This window comes from Aethalodelphis obliquidens, unplaced genomic scaffold, assembly GCF_003676395.1.
Source record: "Aethalodelphis obliquidens isolate GAN/ISIS:26980383/991018 unplaced genomic scaffold, ASM367639v1 scaffold63, whole genome shotgun sequence".
Lineage (NCBI taxonomy): Eukaryota > Metazoa > Chordata > Mammalia > Artiodactyla > Delphinidae > Aethalodelphis > Aethalodelphis obliquidens.
Genome location: NW_020838007.1, coordinates 11,328,018 through 11,336,255, shown reverse-complemented (window position 1 = coordinate 11,336,255; position 8,238 = coordinate 11,328,018). Strand labels below are relative to the sequence as shown.

At 38.1% G+C, this 8,238-nt stretch overlaps 1 pseudogene; it reads right to left on the bottom strand.

The window, feature by feature from the left end:
- Positions 1 to 6,345: 6,345 nt before the first annotated feature.
- Positions 6,346 to 7,180, bottom strand: LOC113610445 (hsc70-interacting protein pseudogene; annotated as a pseudogene).
- Between the last annotated feature and the right edge of the window lie 1,058 nt (positions 7,181 to 8,238).

Sequence of the window (8,238 nt, the reverse complement as noted above, 5' to 3'; positions counted from 1 at the left end):
TAGCAGATTGTGGGTTCCATAAGGAAAAACACAGACATTTAGTCACATGAATGCACACAAATCCAAAAGAAGAATTAATTATTAATGATTCTGTGGTTAGGCTCAACTTCAATTAATAAATAATTTAGAATGCTGTAGACAAGGAAACCACATTATAATAAAAAATAAGGTAGAGTCTTAACCAGAAACCTCCAAATCAACATTTAAGAGGTCATTTCTCAACATTGATAATTCCTAACAGTGTAGCACTCTGCTCAGTCCACTCCTGCTTATTCATAGCAACACCCATAGACCAGCATGAGGTTTTTATTAGTATTTACATACTTCTTAAGTATATGATGGTATATTGTAAAAAGGACATAATTCAAGATGTAATCTGGCCTGATACCATGAAAATAGATACACCCAAAGCAGCTTTCACTAACACATGTCAAGGCAACAAACAAACTTATTTCTGCTTGCAGTAATGCCTAGACAGTGCCAGAGTCTTTCAAATCCCAGAACTACTTTAACACAAATTAACAACCATCTTAAAAAGTTGTGCTACAGCAGGTACTCTTCTCATTTAATGGTCCATCTGCTGCTTGTGGCTAATGTATGGGCCAGTCACTTATTCTAGAATCTACCAGCATTTAGGCTTCAAGATGAAAAGAGAACAACATCATGAGATGCTGTTTTCTTTTGATATGCACTTGGTAAGCACTCCTTGTGTTCTTTGAGCTTCAGAGTTAAAGCTACTTCAGTAGGATGTAGACATAGGAAGAAATTAATCTGGGAAGTCCAGTTTGAGAATTATTTTCAAGAACCTCTCGTCCCCCCCTCACTCCTCTCCCTCCCTCCCAGGACAGTAATAGAAAAAGGGGAAAATGAGTTCAAAGTTCCTTTTCAAGCTGCTTTTGGCAATGATTGCATATCTAAAAACCAAGATATTTTGGATGGCTTCACGTTCAGTAAACTCTGTGTGATGTTTCCTGTCACTCCCTGTGCAGCTAATTTTTGGAGAGTGTGACATTAGAGACAGATAAAACTGTCTCTAAGCATAATTTAGTTTTCATAATTTATGGTCTTTCAAAACCTAGAATTTATTCTAGGCCAGACGAAGTATTAATCGTGTGGACTGTCTGGAGCTTTTGTCTGAGATGATAGAATTAGAAAATAAAGATGTTGATATAATGGTCCATTTTGTGCTACTGGCTGATTTTCATTCTTATTTCATGTTAAAAGTAATAGCCTTTAAAAAATTGCTTATACAAAGTTAACAAATGTAATAAAAGGAAATAAGAGCCCTGTGAAAGCCTCTGGTTCTACATTTTATTACCCAGTATTTAGCTTTTTTTGTTTTCTTCTCAGTCCATTAAATAGATACAATAGTAGAAATGCCTCAGAGTTAAAAGAATATTTGCAAATTTGATCATATACATTGAGTTCTTATGAAATAGGTATTCTATAATATAAAGTGGGTTAAATTTTAAGAGATGTACATCATTTATGTATAACTGTACGATAGGCAGTTAAAATTAGTTAAACTGTATTGGTCTATTTGCTAAAATAAAGATGAATGAGAAGAATTTTTAGAAGAATTTGTCTTCTAAGGAAAAAAAGAGGAGTCCTCATGCTGACATTTATTCAATGGCTGTCTAGTGTTTTAGTGCCTGAGTCTCATGGCAAGGGACTCTTTCAAGTGATAGATTCCAGAGGGTCCTTATTCTAGTGATTGGCAGTAGACAGCTTTGGGCTTAGGAATCAGCATTTATAACCAGCAGCTCAGGTGATGCCAATGTGCATGGTCCCTGTCCACACCTTTTTATATATATATATAGGTAAAGATAAAAGCTGACAGAAGAGAGATTAGCTGGATGGGAAGAGAGGAGCCTCCTGTGAGGGACCAGGTATAGTAAATAAAAATTTAAAAATTCCCTTGGTAAAGAAAACCAAGGGGAAAAAAAGCATGAAGAAATAGATGGACTATCCAAAAGTAGTTAACAAATAGGAAAAAGCCAGTCTATCAAACCTACCTAGACCAGAAGCAAAGTTAACAAGTGTAAGAGGATGATGAGAAAGGAAGTAATTGGATAACCTTCATATTATTGTATTTTAGTTTTTCTTTAAAGTTTTGTATTGGCAGTTATCTTTTTCTATCATTGTGTTTTTAATGTTTTCCTGTCCCCTCTACCCCCACTGCCCTGACTCTTACCTGCTTGGAGAAATAACTTGTTCCCTCAACAGATGTTCTTTGACACCAATTTCTTGTGTGAGGAAAGCTTAAGAAGTAAGAAATAATAAAAACATAAATGGGGAGAAATTATCCTCCTTGACTCATGGAGCCTAGTCTTGGGGGCACAAATAAATTTGGAAACAATTTTGAGGGATTCACAGACCCCTTAAGCCAATCCTCTGGATTTATTATTTTTTTTTTTCCCTAGAGTTTTAACACAGTCCAGCTTAAGCACTCTGGGAGAAGAGCTTGGACACCTTTTTCAGAAATAAAGTTTTTTTTTTGAAAAAATGTTTCTTATAACACAAATACAGAAAGGTACCATTAAACAGATTTATAATTTAACAAATTCTTATAAACCAAAAAACCTTAAGAATTCAAGAACCCACTTCAAGAACCCCACTCACAAACCCTCAACGCAACTCTTCCTAATCACCAGTTCCACTCTCTACCCGAAATGAGGATACTATCCGCACTTTATTGGAATCACTTTCTTGCTTCTGTAAAAATGGTTTTATCATCCAAATGTGCATCCTAAAACATTGTTTCACTTTTCAACACATACTTGGGTTGTCTCATTTTTCTTTCATCTTTCTTATCTTTTCCTCTTAAAATTAGTTATTTTGGAAAATCAGGTGGTTTTAACTGTAGTTTCCTGGAGTATGAATGTTGCTGATTTGATAGTCATGGTATGTTTCACATGTCCTCTGTATTTCCTATAACTTCATAGTTAAATCTAAAGACTTGATTAGATTCCTTTTCTTCCTTCCTTCCTTTCTTTTTTTAAAATAAGTTAATAGGTGGTGGTATTTTCCTTTATTAGGACATTACCTCTCTTTTGGGATGTTAGTAACCATTGGTATTTGATGGCTGGGTCCATTAATTCACTGGGGATTAGAAACTATGACATTTTCATTCCATCACTTTGACTTCATTTATTTGTTGGAATATTTTCATAAAAATGTTTCCCTTCGGGCTTCCCTGGTGGCGCAGTGGTTGAGAGTCCGCCTGCCGATGCAGGGGACACAGGTTCGTGCCCCGGTCCGGGAGGATCCCACGTGCTGCGGAGCAGCTGGGCCAGTGAGCCCTGGCCGCTGAGGCTGTGCGCTCCGCAATGGGAGAGGCCGCGGCGGTGAGAGGCCCGCATACCGAAAAAAAAAAAAAAAAAAAAAAAATGTTTCCCTTCATCAACTATTTTCTTATAAATTGGTATAGTTATTATAAAAAAGCTTAGATATATATACATATCATCTTTTCAAGATAATTAATTGGATCCCTATCACTCTCAAAACTTAGTTTTTTTCTTTAAATTTGATACAAATTCATAAGCTTAAATATATCTACTGTTTCAATCTGTTCCAATTAATATCCTCATTGGAGTTTAAATTATCTCAATTAATTTGTCAGAACTTCTTTAAGTTGGCTCCTAAGTCATTTCAACATGACTTTCGTAAACTTCAGTAGCTTTCTTTCTGACATGAAAGACGGTTTTAGCTCACTTTTTTTGTTAACATCTTTATTGGAGTATAATTGCTTTACAATGGTGTGTTAGTTTCTGCTTTATAACAAACTGAATCAGCTATACATATACATATATCCCCATATCTCCTCCCTTTTGCATCCCCCTCCCATCCTCCCTATCCCACCCCTTAGGTGGTCACAAAGCACTGAGCTGATCTCCCTGTGCTATGCAGCTGCTTCCCACTAGCTATCTGTTTTACATTTGGTAGTGTATATATGTCCATGCCACTCTCTCACTTCGTCACAGCTTACCCTTCCCCCTCACCATGTCCTCAAGTCCATTCTCTACGTCTGCGTTTTTATTCCTGTCCTGTCCCTAGGTTCTTCAGAAACATTTTTATTTTTTTTTTAAGATTCCATATGTATGTGTTAGCATACAGTACTTGTTTTTCTCTTTCTGACTTACTTCACTCTGTATGATAGACTCTAGGTCCATCCACCTCACTACAAATAACTCAATTTCGTTTCTTTTTATGGCTAATATTCCATTGTATATATGGACCACATCTTCTTTATCCATTCATCTGTCGATGGACACTTAGGTTACTTCCATGTCCTGGCTATTGTAAATAGAGCTGCAGTGAACACTGTGGTACATGACTCTTTTGGAATTCTGGTTTTCTCAGGGTACATGCCCAGTAGTGGGATTGCTGGGTCATATGGTAGTTCTATTTTTAGATTTTTAAGGAACCTCCATACTGTTCTCCATAGTGGCTGTATCAATTTACATTCCCACCAACTGTGCAAGAGGGTTCCCTTTTCTCCACACCCTCTCCAGCATTTATTGTTTGTAGATTTTTTTGATGATGGTCATTCTGACTGGTGTGTGGTGATATCTCATTGTAGTTTTGATTTGCATTTCTCTAATGATTAGTGATGTTGAGCATCCTTTCATGTGTTTGTTGGCAATCTGTATATCTTCTTTAGAGAAATGTCTATTTAGGTCTTCTGCCCATTTTTGGATTGGATTGTTTGTTTTTTTAATATTGAGCTGCATGAGCTGCTTGTAAATTTTGGAGATGAACCTTTTGTCAGTTGCTTCATTTGCAAATATTTTTTCCCATTCTGAGGGTTGTCTTTTCATTTTGTTTATGGTTTCCTTTACTGTGCGAAAGCTTTTAAGTTTCATTAGGTCCCATTTGTTTATTTGTGTTTTTATTTCCATTACTCTAGGAAGTGGGTCAAAAAGGATCCAGCTGTGATTTATGTCATAGAGTGTTCTGCCTATGTTTTCCTCTAAGAGTTTGATAGTGTCTGGCCTTACATTTAGGTCTTTAATCCATTTTGAGTTTTTTTGTGTGTATGGTGTTAGGGAGTGTTCTAATTTCAATCCTTTACGTGTAGCTGTCCAGTTTTCCCAGCACCACTTACTGAAGAGGCTGTCTTTTCTCCATTGGATATTCTTGCCTCCTGTATCAAAAATAAGGTGACCATATGTGCGTGGGTTTATCTCTGGGGTTTCTATCCTGTTCCATTCATCTATATTTCTGTTTTTGTGCCAGTGTCATACTGTCTTCCTTACTGTAGCTTTGTAGTATAGTCTTAAGTCAGGGAGCCTGATTCCTCCAGCTCCATTTTTCTTTCTCAAGATTGCTTTGGCTATTTGGGATCTTTTGTGTTTCCATACAAATTGTGAAATTTTTGTTCTAGTTCTGTGATAAATTCCATTGGTAACTTGATAAGGATTGCATTGAATCTGTAGATTGCTTTGGGTAGTAGAGTCATTTTCCCAATGTTGATTCTTCCAATCCAAGAACATGGTATATCTCTCCATCTGTTTGTATCATCTTTAATTTCTTTCATCAGTGTCTTATAGTTTTCTGCATACAGGTATTTTGTCTCCTTAGGTAGGTTTTTTTTTCCCCCTATGTGGAAATATGAAGCATTTATTTTAGATATCAGAGAAAAACAGAGCTAAGTAATCCAGTTTTACTGCAGCAGTATAAAAATCATCCCTTCACCACAGTGTAAGATTTAAGTGCATCTGCACAAGGGTACAATTATATAAATGTAGTAAGATTACTGCTGCCCTGACAAGTACTTCCAGTCCCTACGCAGGTCCTACTGCAATACTGGTGGCCCCAATAGTGTCATGGAAGCAAGTCATTAAAAAAAAAAAATAAAGCAATTAAAAAGACAAGTCAACATGCCTCAGTGACCATATATCGAACTCAAACTTTATGTATTTAAATGTTACATTTTCCTCCCACTAATAAATCTTTATTTCACTCAAACTTGAACAATAAATCTTCCATACTGAAGTATCTTCCTTGCCTAATTAATTCAAAGGAAAAAACCAAAATGATTAGTAAAGAAAGATGTAGGGATTAACACACCCTTTTAATTTGTTTTAAATATTTTTAAGTTTTAAAAATTGTTTAAAATTTTTAATTTCTAGTAAGAAAACATTATCTGAATGAATACCCTAATGGCAAACCACTGTAAAATGTTTCAGCTGCATTTGGGGCAGAGGGGTAGGGATTATCTTCAAAGCACCCCAGCTTTCTTCATGAGAAGGCCAGAGGTACACTGGTTTGTATTATTGCAACATCCATTAGGTGATCTAAGTTGCTTTTCCTTCAGCAGGGGCTTTATTTGTCAGAATGGCATTATGCTTTACCTCCAAATTTGCCCGACAATTTACTGATAAGATTCATAACCTTTGGGTTGTTCTGATATATTGACATAGTTCCCGGGTTCTGAGCCACATCCTGGAAGGCCACTATAACTTCTGGATCCTGTATAACCATACAAGTACCTCTGGATCGCTAAGAATTTAATTGAGCCCAGGCATTCCTGCCATTCCAGGCATGCTCCCTCCCATTCCAGGCATTCCTCCAAGAAAATTACCAGGCATTCTGCCAGGAAAGCCACCTGGAAAAGAGCCATACTGATCCCCTGATTGTCGTCTGGCTTCTTCCTCCCTCGGAGCTCTCTCATGTTCTTCCCTAGCCTTCTTGACCCTTTCTGTTCTTTCTTTGATCTCTCGCTCTTCATGTATTCGCTCATACTTTCTCCTGTGTTCAGCAATTTTCTGGGCCCTTGGTTGAACTTCTTTCAGCATTGCACTAGTATCTTCATCATAATCCAGCTTACAGCCATGGGCAAGATCATGGGCAGCTTCTTCCCAATGGCCCAAAAGTCTGTGTGCTTTCCCTCGCCACTTGTATGGCTAAGCAGAATCAGGATTTATTTCAATAGCTGTGTCACAGTCTCGGAAGGCAGCATTGGGCTTCTGTAATTTGATGAAGACACTTGATCTCTTGGCATACAGAATGGCCAAACGAGGATTTCACTTGATTGCATCTGTGAACAAGTCAATGGCTTTCTGTAGTTCACCATCATTTAGGGCATCAGTGGAAGACACTTTTTTATCATTTGCCTGATCCCTCATCTCCTCAGTTATCTCTACATTTTCATCTCCCATTTCTTAAGGGGCATCAGGGTCTGGTTCAATCACACTTTCATTGTTAATTTCTAGATCACTTTCCTCACTTGATGGTTCGTCTGTCTTTGTTTTCCTCCTCCTTTTTACCGTTTTTTCTTCCTTGGTATTTTCTTCCAATTTAGTTTTATGAGTAACAGGTGGTATTTTACCCCCCATGCTCTCCACCCACTCCCTCAGGAAGCACATTTCCTAGGTGTGCAGAACACTTGGATCCTGCTTGCACATTTTCACGAAGGCTCGAAGCTCACTCACTTTGAGGGTGTCTATGGTCTGGAGGCAGCGGGAGGCAGCAGGAGGTGGCAGGCGCGGCGGAGGCTGAGGCCCAATCCCAGGCCCAGGTGCTAGCTCAGCGTGACAGCATAGAGGGGGCGGCTGCTGTGAGGCAGAACAGACTAGAACCTCCCTGGCTGCTGGCTCTGCCCACCCAACGGTCTCGTGACCCTGGGTCCTTCTCCCATTCGTTCCTACTCTCTGCCGCTTTCCTGCACACTGGCTAGAATCTTCTAGAAGTGTGGCTGTTCATGCTGTTGCTTGCCTCTCCATGCACACCTCTCTATGCATGCATTCTTATATTCACTCAGAACCAGTGCTCTCCTTAGGTAGGTTTATTCCTAGGTATTTTATTCTTTTTGTTGCAATGGTAAATGGGAGTGTTTCCTTAATTTCTCTTTCAGATTTTTTGTCATTAGTGCATAGGAATGCAAGAGATTTCTGTGCATTAATTTTGTATCCTGCTACTTTACCAAAATCATTGATTAGCTCTAGTAGTTTTCTGGTAGCATATTTAGGATTCTCTATGTATAGTATGTCATCTGCAAACAGTGACAGCTTTACTTCTTCTTTTCTGATTTGGATTCCTTTTATTTCTTTTTCTTCTCTGATTGCTGTGGCTAAAACTTCCAAAACTATGTTGAATAATAGTGGTGAGAGTGGGCAACCTTGTCTTGTTCCTGATCTTAGTTTTCACCATTGAGAATGATGTTGGCTGTGGGTTTGTCATATATGGCCTTTATTATGTTGAGGAAAGTTCCCTCTATGCCTACTTTCTGGAGGG